At 40.5% G+C, this 16,481-nt stretch overlaps 1 protein-coding gene across 5 annotated transcripts in view; it reads right to left on the reverse strand.

Annotated features, from left to right (window-relative positions):
* LOC136866267 (PRKC apoptosis WT1 regulator protein) overlaps positions 1-16,481 on the reverse strand; it is a 303,714-nt gene that overhangs the window by 36,281 nt on the left and 250,952 nt on the right. The gene's annotated exons all lie outside the window — the stretch shown is intronic.

Genomic DNA, 16,481 nt, shown 5'->3' on the forward strand with positions numbered 1-16,481 from the left:
TCCTTGTTTTTGCCTTCTTCTCTAGGAACCGCTCACTTAAAAATATGTACAGCGAAAACTACTTGTCAGATGGTAATGAAATGAAATGGCGTATGGCTTTTAGAGCTGGGAGTGTCTGAGGACAGGTTCAGCTGCCAGGTGCAGGTCTTCTGATCTGACTCCCGTAGGTGACCTACGCGTCATGTTGAGGATGAAATGATGATGAAGATGACACATACACCCAGCCCCCGTGCCAGCGAAATTAACCATCATCTGATGGCCAAGCAGGCATCAACTTTTTTGTAATGAGACAAAGTCTCTCACAGTGCACTGGCACTGCTGGTGGCTCCAAGTAGCCTACGTAGTGGCCTCTACGGTATGCAGTGGCCATGCATCTTGGTAGGTGTGCTATGTACCAACTGATGAGCCCAGCATAACACACGCGAGCGAAACGCTGGCTACCAGGAATGAGTTAGCTGGAAAATTTATAATGTCCAATAACGGACTAGTATTATAAATTTACTCATTCGGAAATACAAAGCGTGTTTTTTAAGTAAGGTCCGTTTTGTTGTAGACACTAGTAGTTCGTGCGCATATCGCAATGAGCACGTACGTCGTGTACCGGCATGCCTCGGGAACAACTTTGCTTAGTTTCAGCTCTGTAGCTAACCTGTACGGTTCTGTTCTGTGCTTTCAAAATGTTTAAGACTATCAACTCACCCGCCACGTGTGAGGTTCGGTCAGTAATACGGTTTTTGTCAGCAAGGAACCTGTCTGCTGCAGAAATTCATTGACAGATTTGCAAAGTGTACGGTAATACTGTTATGAGTGTAAGAAAAGTGCGTAAGTGGGTACGACACTTCAAAGATGGTCGTGACAACATCCATGATGAGGACCGCTCCGGTCGCCCTTCTTTGATTACAGACGATTTCGTGGCTTCAGTTGAAGCGAAGATTCGTGAGAACAGGCACTTCACAATAACAGGTATCTCAGACGAATTTCCTGACGTGTCGAGATCAGTGCTTTATACCATTGTTTCTGAACACCTAAAGTTTAGGAAACTGTGCTCCCGTTGGGTCCCGAAACTCCTAACAGAGGATCACAAAAACCAAAGATTCGAGTGTTCGATGAAGTTCTTGACTCGTTATAATGAAGAAGGTGACTGCTTCTTGAGTCAGATCATAACTGGAGATGAAACATGGGTTTTGCATATCACACCTGAATTGAAGCAACAGAGCATGGAATGGAGAGACACACACTCGCCTGTAAAGGTGAAGGCCAAATAGACTCTGTCCCAACGCAAAATCATGGCGTCGGTGTTTTGGGATAGGCATGGCGTTTTGTTGGTCGACTTCATGCAACAAGGAACCACTATCAATGCAGGACCATACTGCCAAACCTTGAGAAAACTACGCAGAGCGATTCAAAACAAAAGACGTGGCATGCTGACAAAGGGAATTGTCCTTCTCCATGACGATGCAAGACCTCGCACTGCAGGTCAGACCCGCGATTTATTGGACAGTTTTGGCTGGGAAGTTTTAGACTACCCACCCTACAGTCCTGATCTTGCACCGAGCGATTATCATCTGTTCCTCCACCTCAAACATCACCTCAGTGGCAACCATTACAATGATGACGACGACGTGAAAACGGCAGTGAATTCTTGGTTTTCGGAGCAGGCGGCAAGTTTCTATGAAAAGGGTACTTTAAAATTGGTTACAAGGTATGATAAGTGTTTGAACAAACTTGGCAACTATGTCAAAAATTAGAGTGAAGTATGTACTTTCTGAAAATAAATTTACTTTTCTGAAATAACCTTTCGTTGTGTACTTGTTTTCAAATGGACCTTACTTTAAAAACACGCCTCGTATATTTCAGGTTCCCTATGGGAATCAACATCTATATCATCTGATGGCCAAGCAGGCATCAATTTTTTTGGTAATGAGACAAAGTCTCTCATAGTGCATTGGCACTGCCGGTGGCTCCAAGTAGCCTACGCAGTGGCCTCCACGGTATGCACTGGCCATGCGCCTTGATAGGTGTGCTATGTATCAACTGATGAGCCCAGCATAGCACACGGGGGAGAAACGCTGGCAACCAGGAATGAGTTAGCTGGAAAATTTATAATGTACAATAACGGACCATTTATGTTGGTATTACTGCGTAAACTTGTCAATGAGAGACAGTTTTGCAATAATATGAACAAGTATTAACAAATGATGATTTTATAAGTAGAGCCCTGCTCGGATGCGGATGTCTGCGAATGTCCGTGAGGTTAGTGTCTTGGCGATTACAAACTGTATGGCAGTGCAGATAATTTCTAAATAACAACGTTTATTGATTTTCACTCAGGTATACTCTTATTTTTGCTTGTGATTAGGCAACCCTTGATAGTGGTATGGGAGAATGATGACATATAAAGATCCTAGAGACCATAAAGCTGAAAATCTGACTTGTGCCAACACCTCGTATGACGTCATGCTGCAACGTCCTATCCAAACTCTAAACAGCTGGCGGTGTGTTTTGAATGTTTGTTGGATGTGTGAACAAGTGTAGTTTTTGACTAGTGCATGTGAATTTATGTTCTTTACTTGGTGGTAGGCCTACCTATCATAGTAAAAGGCATATTGCCTCGTAAGTGCAGTGTGCCAAATTGTAAAGGCAATTATTTAAACGGACCAAAAGTGAGTGTGTTCTCTTTCCCTACTAATGAAGAACTGAGGTTAAAATGGATAAGAGCTATTCATCAGGAGGATTTTATTCCTATGAAACACTCTAGGGTATGTATATAGTCCTCTCCATGTAAGGACGTATCCTAAGGGTGCAACCTTACCCTTTCTCCCCTGTAATATTAAGGTATTGATTTATAGTTACTTTTCTTGCTGTTGGGTATTTTGAAGGTCTTTTTCAGTGTCGGTAACAATACAGTTTAGGGACCCTACTTGCCGATACGTCGTCTTACAGTTACCGTTAATCTGGCACGTTGGCAACGTTCAATCACTGTTCTAGCGTGAATTGCGTGTTGCCACCACATTACCGTTAAAGTCACTAGTGATACATTTGCGAGAATATTTAAAGCATATTTTCTTTTTCTGTGGGATTGTAAATCTATTTGGCTAACACCAGGTAAGTAGAATTGTGGCATGTTCAGATAATGCATTTAATAACATAGTTTGTGTGAAATGATGAGCACATCATTTTATTAATTACGTTCCTATTTCGTCCCATACTTATACGAACAGAATTCGATTGGGATGTCTCAGAAGGGAGAAAAATCTGCAAGAACTCCTCCGAAAAGGAAAGCAAGGTTACGTCCTTTACAAATATCAGGTCAAGAAAGCTTGTACATTGCTACGAGCAATTGAAACACGAAGACAACGAAGAAGGTATCAGTCGTAGTGGTACGAAGCTAATGGCAAGAGTTTCATTATCTGGGGTAAGTGTTCGTTTTTATCTTGTTTCTATGATAAGTTTCTGACATAATGACAATCAGTTGAAATGGAGCAGTATTTCATTCTGAACCTAACCTAACCTGATCATGTAGGCCTAGACCTATACCATGTCTTGTGTCGACTTCAATATGGTTTGTAGACTTAACCTTTGTGTATTCCTGTTGACTTACAGTATATGTGTATGTAATACATTTCTGTGTGTGTATTCTTACAGTGTAGTTTCAGTTTAGTCCGAAAAGTAATAGGAAATTTCAAGAAGGGAGTTGGATTTTCTACACCAGGTAAACGCCAGAAGTGTGAAAATCCAGTGACCGGCATAGACAGTTTTTCTAAGGAAGCGATAGCAAGGTTTATTTATGATAAATTACATAAAGGTAAGGTAACTTCACAAGGAATCTATTGCAACATTATTCATAGACATTGGCACGCAGATGAGATAACCTCCCAGAAATGTTTTGTGCATGTATTGACATACAGCTCTTTTGAGCCCCTTGTAACTCTCTTCTTTCTTCCCAGAGGAGAAGTTGTAACTGTAAGAAAGGTTTTCAACCACATGAAAGCAAATTATGACACTTATTTGTACAAGGGCTCAGAAACATCATTAGGAAGAATTTTGAAGGCCATGGAATTTGTGTGGAGTAAAGGGGATCCCTATGCGTATGCTAGAGAAAATGAAGTCATTTGTTTTAAAAGATCCTGTTTTCTGAGGGAATACATAAGTAATAAGGACAGTGAGAAACCAAAACCTGTTGTTTTCCTGGATGAGACTTGGATGTTTATGAATGGTGAACATATATGTTATATATTATATTTTATATAAAAATCTTAGAATAATTTATCTTCATCAGGTGTCTTTGGTTTCAAATGTGCATTTCTCTTTCAGGGTCACCCACATACTCATGGAATAAACCACACAAATCTGGACATGATGTTCAAGGAGTAATTCGTCGACCTGTGTCTGAGCGAGGAAGACTGGTTATTGTTCATGCTGGAACGAAAGATGGCTTTGTACCTGGTATGTTCTTACTTTATTTTACATCATTTTATTATAGTGAGGTGATCTCTCTTTACATAGTTATGAGGGTATTTAGGGTTTGTAGTACGGATGTAAAGGGGGAGGGCACATAAGTCTCTGATAAGACCCCAACTTGAGTACAGTTCCCGTGTATGAGACCCTCACTAGGATTACTTGATTTGAGAACTGGAAAAGTTCAAAAGAAAGAAGCACGATTTCTTGTGGGTGATTTCTGACAAAAGAGTAGCGTTACAAAAACTTTGTCGAGTTTGGACTGGGAAGACTTGGGTGAAAGGAGATGAGTTGCTGGACTAAGTGGTATGTTCCGAGCTGTCGGTGGAGAGGTGGTGTGGAATGACATTGGTAGACGAATACGTTTCAGTTGTATTTTAAAAGTAGGTAAGATCACAGTGCACTGATAAAGTTGAGGATCAAAAGTGGGGCAAATATATATATATTTTTTTTTTTTACGAAGGGAGTTAGGGATTGGAGTAATTTACCAAGGGAGATGTTCAATAAATTTCCAAATTCTTTGCAATTATTGAAGAAAAGACTAGGCCTATCCGTGAAACTATATCTTCCACCTGGGCGACTGTCCTAAGTGCAGATCAGTGGTGACTGATTGATTGAAATTGACTGGCACTAGATCGGAAGTAGCATTATAACTTACCGCTCATTGGGTTCTGTACGTGGTTTTTGATTTTGACTTCTTCACTGTTAAGGGATCTCTTGGTTATTAAAAAGACTTGCAGGTATTCACTTTAGGCCAATGATTAACCTTAGAGAGGTACTTCAATCAAAACTTCCCCAGTGTATTTTCATATAATATTACTGGATATTTGTATCAGTGAATTACTTGTATTGTAGGCCTATTTATTCTGCATTTGACAATCTCCACCTGAATCAGTGCTTGATACCTGACTGTTGAACACCTTCCAGCTTCTTATTTCTTACTGTCTGATATAGGTTCAGTATTCGCAGCAATTGCATTTGTTCTAAGGTATTGAAATGGGTGTTTATACTTATATCTTTAATGCAAGTGATTGTGGACTTCTAATCCAGATATAGGCCTACTAATGGAAATACATTCATGAGAGATGTTAGGATAAAGTAGTGTAAGTAGTAATTCATTGACTTCATCATCAGGTGACTTTGCTACATAGTAGTTGGTTTCACTTAAAATCAAACATCTTTTTGTATCATTCAACAGAAATCACATTTTTTAATCAATTAATAGGCCTATCCTTGAAGAGGGGTGATCTCATATTTTTAGGGAATACTTTTTCTTAGAAGAAATAACTTCATACTAAAACTTAAAATTCTTACAAGTGCTGATTTGATATTTGCTACAAACTTGAAGAGAAATCAAGATTATCATGTTGCTATGAACAGTGAGAAATTTCAGATGTGGGTGGAAACGCAATTAATCGTAGGATTAAGAAATATAGGACCCTGTGTTATTGTAATGGATAATGCACCATATCACTGTAAGCTTGTTGAGCATCAAGCAACAACGAAATGGAGGAAGGATCAATTAGTGGTAATTATACTTCATTGAATATTTCCTTCTACTGAATGATATTTAATGATGTTACAGAAATTAATTTTTATTTTTCCAATGCTACAAAAGATGAGGTGCAAAGGTTGTGTAATATGAATCGAAGTCACTTAAAGAGGTACAGAAGCACTTACACATAAGTTTAGATAATGTTGTTTACACTCATGTAGTCGACTTTCATGTATGCGTAACAATATTTCTCTGTTTCTTTAAAACCAGGTACATTGTTGACGAGATGCTGCACAGTGAAGGCCATACTGTCCTACGACTTCCTCCATACCACTCATTTTTCAATGAAATTGAATCTGTATGGTCTGTGGTAAAACGGTATTATAACAAAACAGTGGCTTCAAGACCTGGTCATGGATTGGACAGAGCTACAGCTGTGTGGAAAGAATCTCTTGATCAGGTAGACCAAGTGGAAATGTTATTTATTAGATATAGGCAAGTGGAGTTTATAATATACTTGTCAGGTTGTGATACTTCAATATATCCTATAGGTGACAGCAGAGATGTGGAGAAATGAAGTGAAACACAGAGAAGAAGATTGTCAAGTTCTACAATAATGAGGTGAGAGGTCTTCCTGAAGCGGAACTAGTCGTTCATCAAGGAAGCAGTGAATCAGAGGAGGAAGAGGAGGATGAAGAAGAAGAAAAAGAATAAGAAGCAGCTGAGGAGTTAGCTGTACCATTGTAAGAGCCATTCCATGAGATTAAGAATGTTATAACTTTGCTGGGAAATAATACATTTCTGATTGCCCTGTCCTTTCAAATATAACGAAGTTACATTTGAAAATTGTGGGAATTGTGTATCTATGAGTTACAGGGCGGTATAGATGTGCAGGTGGGGATCAGTGTCCAATCGGAGTGAAATTATCTAGAACTGCTGTGGCACAATGTGAGGAGAGAGAGAGAGAGAGAGAAAGAGAGAGAGAGAGAGAGAGAGAGAGAGGGGGGAGGGGGAGACAGCACTGTGACACCAATACACCATGTAAACATTGTACGCCTGTTAAAATACGTATGTATTTCTTTTAAATCATAACGCAGTAATTACCGAACTTGGAATTAATTTATACTTCTTTTGTCTTGCATTTATTTACACCATATATATTTGCACCTTACGTGAATTTCACGTACCGGTTATAAATTCCTGGCGACGGATCGACTTGAACCACCAGTCTCTTAAGTCCATAGTGTTTTTAGCATTGTCACTCAGCTAAAATGTCACTTGAGAGGTAATTGTAAAAAGTCTTATATATAAGCTGTACAGATGTTGCCCACGAGATATACAAGGCCGGGACATAGCTACTAATTTGTCGCTGAAAAAGCAGCCCGACCGTGTTCACGGTTTGGCCGTAAGATGTCAGGTTTCCCTTCTGTTCTTGGCGGACTTTAACATTGTGATATGCGGAGTAATTATGATGCTGTGTTGATTTTGTGCAATTTATTGTGAAAATTGTTTCTGTCAGTGAGTGTCTGTGAGGTTGAGAAGAAGGTGCACTGTTGTGTACCTCTCTATTTCGGATGACACTAAAAAAACATGAACACTGACGTTCCATAGTTTCTCTTCCGAGTGCGGTTTAAGGGAGAAATGGAAGCAAAAAATTTCTAGACAAAGTGATATAGCAGGATCTCTTTAGGTACCTAGCAATTCTTCTCATAAAACAGATTTCAGTGTAGGCACATCAATCAAATTTCCTTCTGTTTTCATTGTGTATCCTGTTCACAAACAGGAAAATGTCAAAAGTAGGATGCGTACAGCTCCCAAATATGATGTATTGCCATCAAAATTTAGTAAAAGTTCCGATTCAGATAACGATGAACATACCATATCTTCATACGTCAGCCACAAACAAAAAAGGAGTACAAGTCTCGTTTCTATATCAAGGAAAGTCTACGAGTATCTCTGTTAAATCTAAAAAATATAAGGATGAGAAAATTAAATACCAGATTACATAAAATAATCTATAAATTGAGAAGTAGGATACGGGTAATGAAATCAGAAAAAAAGTTTTACGGTATCTGAACTTGACCAAAAAGCAAACCAAATTGAAAAGCATGCTAAAATTGGTCATTTAGGAGCTTTATTCCTGTTACACCAAATTTAATTTTCTTCTTCTTTCTTCATCCGTTTACCCTCCAGGGTCAGTTTTTCCCTCGGACTCAACGAGGGATCCCACCTCTACCACTCAAGGGTAGTGTCCTGGAGCACCAGACTTTGGGTTGGGGGATACAGCTGGGGAGGATGATCAGTACCTCGCCCAGACAGCCTCACCAGCTATGTTGAACAGGAGCCGTGTGGAGGGATGGGAAGATTGGAAGGGACAGGCAGGGAAGAGGGAAGGAAGCGGCCGTGGCCTTAAGTTAGGTACTATCCTGGCATTTGCCTGGAGGAGAAGTGGGAAATCAAGGAAAACCACTCCGAGGATGCCTGAGGTGGGAATCGAACCCACCTCTACTTAGTTGACCTCCCGAGGCTGAGTGGACCCGGTTCCAGCCCCCGTACCACTTTTAGAATTTCGTGGCAGAGCCGGGAATTGAACCCGGACCTCTGGGGGTGACAGCTAATCACACTAACTACTACACCACAGAGGTGAACACAAATTAAATTTTACGGGAAGAAAAAAGAGAAATACGGTGAAACGACACTAAATATTTGCTTAATGGGCATAACATCGCTCACCAAACAGCGGCTTCAATACGAATGTCAAAATATCAGATGTGCGGAGGAAAAGATTGGATCGCTGATAATTAGATAAAGGGCTATTAAACCCAAAGTTATTTATGACCGCAATCTCGATCCGCTTATCGGATACTCTGAGGCACAATTAAAGGAATTGGTAAGAAGTGACAAACTCGCTATCAGATTTCTCTGCTTCTTTCGTGAATTACTTATTTCGTTTAAGCATATTGTAAGAAATACGTTGTAAAAAAATAAGTCAAACAATTGCTCTTGGTCTATCTTTGATCTCATATCTGTTTGCTGCCTTCTGAAATTACTAGTTTGAATGAATTTTTATAGTTTTTCATATTCGAACGTGTTGTAATGAGCGGGCGAGACAGAACAGTAAAGAGAACTCTAGCGGCACTTGCCGGCAGTATCTCGAGGGCGAGTCTAGTGTTTCCCGGCCTTGTGTATCTCGTAGGCAACGGTACAGATTAGTGACGGGATATTCGATTCACTTTAATGAATCGATCCATTTTATCCAGTACACGTTACTGAATCGTTACACTAGCCGATTCCCGGCTCATTAGAGTCATTGATCCTATTGCATCTGTGTAGTGTGAACTGATAAGACAGCAGCAAGAACATTCAATGCTTGCTGCTGCCATCTGGTCATCATTCTATGAACTGCTTTCCTATGCGTCATCTAACTTTCAGATTCAGTACTACACTTGCTTATTATATTACAGCACAAAACTTACTTAGTTAATAATAATAATAATAATAATAATAATAATAATAACTGACATAACTCAAATTTTATACACTATCTAATGGTTTTCCACAGTTCTTTGAAAGTCACAACTCACATATACTGTATATACAGAGAGAGAATTACATATAAAAATACCTGTGTCCGCAATAAGTAGCCCACATATTAAATATAAATCAAATAATTTGCTTTACGTCGCACCAACACAGATAGGTCTTTTGGCGACAAAGAGAATAGAAGCAATAGGAAAGGGCTAGAAGTGGGAAGGAAGCGGCCGTGGTCTTAATTAAGGTACAGCACAAGCATGTGTCTGGTGTGAAAGTAGGAAACCACCGAAAACCATTTTAACGGCTGCCGATGGTAGGATTCGAACCCACCATTCCCCGAATGCAAGCTTATAGCTACGCGACCCTAAACGCACGGCCAACTAACTCGGTCATCTTTGAAAATGTCTTTATCAGCAGAGGCTTTTTTAAAATCGTCATATTTTGTATAGGCTACACGAGATGTACAGTAGCCCACTGCTTTTCTGATTTATCATTTATTTAAGCTATTGCATCAGTCTACTTACATACTCACTGTCCACGTACACCGGTAACCTCGTGATTCGATTATTGAAGTATTGTGCAATGATGCGACATACAAACTGAGAGAATACCGAGTGGTTCCTCCGAATATAAAACAGACAATTTCGAGTGGTCATGAGCATGACTCATAGGGTAGGCTAAATAATAATGTTATTGGCTTTATGTTCCACTAACAACTTTTATGGTTTTTTGAGACGTCGAGGTGCTGGAATTTAGTCCTGCAGGAGCTCTTATGTGCCAGTAAATCTACTGACACGAGGCTGAGCACCTTCAAATACCATCACACCGAGCTTGGCCCTGCCAAGTTGGGTTCAGAAGGCCAGCGCCTCAACCGTCTGAGCCACTCAGCCAGGCGTGGGGCTAGAGAGCCGAGTTTAAGTAATTGTCGAACGTCAACTAGTTATAAATACTGATTGATTAAACTAATACGGTAATTAGAATAACCTAAGTGCATACCTACTTACAAGCTAGGTACTTCGGAATTATGTTCTGACTATCTTTCTAACACGGCAAATAAATCCATCTATTATTCAAAACTCCCTGTAAGAAGAGGACAGTGAATGCGAGTGGGTATTATTTTCAAATAAGCTGAGCTCGAGAGTCCATTATAGCATACGATTTTTTCAGTGTACCATGATGCTGTATGTATTGCTTCAGAGGAAGTTCGGCTCCCCGCCAATGTCCAGTGTACCGATAATGAACCGTGTGTGTGTTGTGTCTCACTGATCCGTGACTGCGTACGATTCTTTCAGTGTGCCATGATTCACTGTGTCTCGCTGCAGCGGAAGCTCAGCTCCCCGCCAGTGTCCAGTGTGCCGATAAGGAGCTGTGTGTGTCGTGTGGCTCACTGAGCCGTGATTGTGCACAATTTGTGTGCCGTGAGCTTGCCGTTCCTGTGAATCGATTCATCTGGACACTTGAATGAATCGACGATACACTGCTTCGAATCATTTACTCAGTAGCCAACACTAGTACAGGTACATAGTACATTACCATTAAGACAGATAGCATTGCAAAGTAATTCGTCTTTCCAATAATAATAATAATAATAATAATAATAATAATAATAATAATAATAATAATAATAATAATAATAATAATCGTATGGCCTCAGCTACCATGTGCAGACATTTCAAGTTGATGCCATCTGGCTGTCTGCTCGTCAATTTTGACGTTCCGTTTTACTCTAGGCCCACTAGATGGCAGACCGAGTAAACCGAAACTCTTGGGTGTCTATGGCTGAGATTTAATTAATTTTGTTGGGTAAACACCAAATGTGTCACCAGAGATCTTTTACATGCCGACATCGTACGACATGGAGTGTCAAATGGACTTTTTTTCCGCTCTTCAAAAATCCGACTACTTCTGCCGGGTTTGAACCCGCTATCTTGGGATCCGGAGGCTGTCACTCTATCACTGATCCACAAAGGCAGCTGTCTTTACCATGAAATACATCGTCGTCGTACATGACTGAATTACTATCAACATATCTTAGAGAAACTGTAATGTACATGAAACCGAAATTGAGTTTCATTTCCACGATACATTCCTACTATAAAAAGGAGACCATGTAGCTTATCCACCTTCATTTCAGCCACATAAATATTCAGCACAAATTGCAAAATCACATTAGAGGACAAATACAAATTTTTAAGTAAAATAGTCTGGAACATAGAATAGTGAGGTTGGACATCCTGCCCATCATCATTCATGAGTCGCTGTTGAATATACTGTACTTGTCAAAACTACAGGGTGGCGCACGAATAGTTGACACATTTGAAAAGCAAATATACAATGCAACTTACGTACTATGTTGTTAAAATTTCACGCACACCTTCCCTGTTTTATGGAAATAACTCTACAGGTGATACTGCTGCTTTGTCTCCAAATGCCTGCATTCCAGTGAGTGTTTAGCCATGGCCGACCACTGCCGACTCTCCGTTCAGCAGCGCGCCAAAACAGTTATCTTTTATTGCGAATCAAAAAGTGTTACAGTGACACAAAGGAAATTTTGAGCTGTATTTCCGACTAGGTGGGCAAGAGCACGGAACACCGTCCTTCGCTTATACAGTAACTCTGAAGAACAAGACAGTGTGAAGGAAGAAATGCGACAACGTGCATCAGCAGTTCGGTCTCCTGAAAACATCGCTGCGCTGAGGGTCGCTATGCAGCGCAGCCCACACAAGCCAACACGGGGAGCTTCAAGAGAAAGTGGAATATCGCACCATTCAAGAATGTTACACGGTGACCTTCAATTGTACCTGTACAAAATGACTGTACTACACAAGCTAACAGATCTTCTTAGGCAGAAAAGTTTGCAGTACTCATCATGGACTCAAGATAAAGATGAAGTGTTGTTCAACAGTTGGTTCTCTGATGAAGCATATTTTCATCTCAATGGGGCAGTTAATAAACAAAATGTGCGGTTTTGGGATACAGAAAAACCAGACAGTATTCATGAAAAAAACGACATATGGGGAAGAAACGAGTCTGTGTGTAGGTGTGTCAAGACATGGGTTAACTGGACCATTTTTTCTTCAGTCAGACAGTTATTGCACAGTGATAAAAGGACATGCTGGGGAATAAATTCATGCCTCAAATTCTTGCTATCCCTATTCATACGCAGTGGTTGGTGCAAGATGGTGCAACACCTCACACAGCTAATGATGTTCTTAATTTTTTGAGGGGAGTATTTTTTTTTTTGCTATGGGCTTTACGTCGCACCGACACAGATAGGTCTTATGGCGACGATGGGATAGGAAAGGCCTAGGAGTTGGAAGGAAGCGGCCGTGGCCTTAATTAAGGTACAGCCCCTGGTGTGAAAATGGGAAAAAACGGAAAACCATTTTTTTGCTAGGGGCTTTACGTCGCACCGACACAGATAGGTCTTATGGCGACGATGGGATAGGAAAGGCCTAGGAGTTGGTAGGAAGCGGCCGTGGCCTTAATTAAGGTACAGCCCCAGCATTTGCCTGGTGTGAAAATGGGAAACCACGGAAAACCATTTTCAGGGCTGCCGATAGTGGGATTCGAACCTACTATCTCCCGGATGCAAGCTCACAGCCGCGCGCCTCTACACACATGGCCAACTCGCCCGGTGGAAAAACCATTTTGAGGGGAGTATTTGCTGATAGTGTAATGTCCACATCGTTACCCTCAGTACAATGATAATGGCGGATTCTTCTGGCCTCCTTAAAGCCCATATTTGAATCCTTGTGTTTTCTTTCAATGGGGCTATTTGAAAGAAAACCTCTTCGCTTCAAGACCTCAAGGCCGCATGGAAAAGCGTGCTCGGATCGTGCAACTCTGCAGTGAAATTCATGAAGACCTGTGCTGCGAAGTCACAAGAAACATGCTTATTCGTCTCGAAGAGGTTGTCCGCCGCACTGGAGACCACAATGAACATGTGGTATAGTGAAATGTATTTCCAGGGTCCAAGATGCCTGTGTCTAAAATTTCATTAGTGTTCTGTGAAAAATACAGTTGTTATTCTAAAATTAAATGTATTAACTATTCGTGCGCCACCCTGTAGTAAGTTTCTATTTTACACAATAAGAGTGAAATGTTGATGAAGAAGACATACACTCAGCCGCCGTGCCAGAGAAATTAACCAATGGTGGTTCAAATTCCCGACCCTGTCAGGAATCGAACCCGCACCCTGTGATCAAAGGCCAGCACGCTAACCATTTAGCCATGGGGCTGGACAATAATAGTGAAAAACCACGTTCACTGCAGCTATTGTTGACTGGATATTTCTTCTCTTTAAAGAACAGTGAGTACCATGAATTAATATCCTGTTTTGTTGATTCCTGTAAACTTCGTATGTACGGTGTTGGTTCGCCAGTTCCTAGCGTATCTACTGAATTAAAACTTTGTAGACCAATGGATTCAGTTTTATGTTTATTGCCTTCAGTCGTCAGGACAGTGCTTTTAATGACAACAGGCGCTCAATTACAAATCCTGTCGAACCTAACCTAACCCTGCGACAATCAGTGGTTTTTGGTGGATCACAACCTAACCGGTCATTATAATTTGTATTTGGTGGATCACAACCAAACCTGTCCCTATCAGTGGTTTTCGGAAGAATACAGTGGTTTTGTCACAAGCCAATACAGACTCTTGAATCAATGTGTGAAAATAGGAAAGTGCAGAAAACCCTCTTCAGGAATGCCAATTTCGAAGTCCATAGTCTTTTTAGCGTTGTCACACAGCTGAAATGTCACTTCAGAGGTAATTGTAAAAAGTCTTATATATAGGCTCTACAGATACATAGTATATTACCAATTCCATCTCGATAGCTATGAGACACACACTGCATAGCGGTTTCGCTCTATAGATAAATCATATTATAATGAAAATAATTTATTTAAAAAAACATCTGTCCGGCATGAAGGTCCAGAAGGAAAATACTTTCATTGGAATTCTTATTTATGTGTTCACCACCCTAGTAGGTTTAAATAAACTTTATAAATGCTTCGTAAGATCCATTCTCGAATATGGATCTGCATGCTGGGATGCGTACAGGATGGGTTTAATAAATTCCCTAGAGAAAGTTCAAAGAAGAGCGATGCGTTTCGTAACTGGGAATAGGAGGAATACCATTAATTGGGAAAGTCTTGAATCTAGAAGAACTAGAGCTCGCCTGTGTGGTCTTTATAAGAGCTATACGGAAAAGGCTGCTTGGAGTTGTATTAGGAATAGGTTGGAACCTCCCTCATACTTATCGAGAAATTATCATAAGCATAAAATTAGGGCCAGAAACCAGCATACAGATGTGGGCAAGTTTTCCTTCATCAACAGGACCATAAGGGATTGGAACAAATTACCTGCAGCAGTCTTTGATAGATTCCTTTCTGGTATCAAGTCATTTAAGAAGACCATTAGTGTTTGTGTAAAGTGAAAAGTAAAAGTTGTAAATTACGGGCACTGAATTTGTGATTTTCTGCTTGGTTTCGATTGTGAAACCGGGAAGTTTTTTCTTGTGGTATTCTCTTTCCAGGGAATTGCTTGCTGTACTCATGTTTTTGTAATTGTTGTTGTTCTTGGGTAATTAACAATGTTCTTAACTCGATGTATAGTTTTGTAAGCCATAGTGTCAAGTATTGGCAATAATTAAATTGTGTATGAAACTGTACATGATGCTGGATTTAGAATGACTAGTAGTATTTCTTGAAATATTTTTTTTCCATGGAATTCCTTTTTGTACTTGAGTTGTTGTAGTTGTTGGGTAGTATGTTTTAACTTTATTATCACTTGTAGTGTTAAGCTAGTAGTAAGTTCAATCTATAGCATTGTAATTTGTAGTGTTAAGTACTGGAAATACTTAAGTTGTGTGCAAATATGTATATAATGACACTGGATTCAGAAAGTTAAATTAGTAGTATTTCTTGCTTGTTGTAATGTTGTTGCTGTAGGGTAATTACGGTTTAACTTCACTTTATTATCACTTATAAGAGGGAGGGGAAGGAAAGGGAGGGGTTGTAGAAGACAGGTGGTCTAATGTTCTAAGGGGAAGGAGATTGCAGGCTAAGGGCTCTATTCAGGATAAGAATTCAGGACAGGTGTCTGTGCGAAATCGGTACGAGTCACTCCAGGTAGAACAACAGAGGGAAGATGAGAGACAGGGAACCGTTGGTGAGATGTGTGGAAGTAGGAGGAAGGGAAAAGGTAGGAAAGGGAAACGTAGAGTAGAGGATAGGAAAAGACAGGTGGAACAGGGTCATGGGAAGGAGAAAAGGGAGGAGGAAGTAGCTTCTGCAGCTATCAGGAAAGATAGGGCTGACCAGGACGGGAGGGGATCAAATGAGGTGGGTAGGGTTGAGGTTCTGGTCATGGGGGATTCCATCGTTAGACACGTGGGGAAAGTGTGTGGAGGAAAGGGTACCAGGGTAGAGTGTTATCCAGGAATTAGGTTGAGGCAGATGTTGAGGAAAGTAGAAGAGAGGGAGGAGGGGAAGGAGAAGGTGGTAGTGTTTCACGTTGGTACCAACAACTTAAGGCAAGCTGATATAAGTACCAACATTGTTGGAGATGTGTGGGATCTGGTAAATGCAGCACGGGTGAAGTTTAAGACAGCGGAGATTGTTATTAGTGGAATACTGTGTAGAACGGATACTGACTGGAGGGTGATTGGGGATTTAAATGAGACTATGGAGTGGGTATGTGGCAAACTGGGAGTGAAATTTCTAGATCCTAATGGGTGGGTAGGAGATAGGGATCTGCGCTCAGATGGCCTTCATTTAAACCGCAGTGGTACGTATAAGTTAGGAAATTTGTTTGGAAGGGTAATAGGGAGGTACATTCAGGGAAATGGGATGGCCTAGGGAGCGGTGATAAGGGAACAGGGAACTGGAAATCAAGTAGGGATGACATAAAATTGTTAGTGTTGAACTGTAGAAGTATTGTAAGGAAAGGAATAGAGTTAAGTAATTTAATAGATATATATTTACCAGAT

The sequence above is a fragment of the Anabrus simplex genome, chromosome 3, assembly GCF_040414725.1.
Source record: "Anabrus simplex isolate iqAnaSimp1 chromosome 3, ASM4041472v1, whole genome shotgun sequence".
Lineage (NCBI taxonomy): Eukaryota > Metazoa > Arthropoda > Insecta > Orthoptera > Tettigoniidae > Anabrus > Anabrus simplex.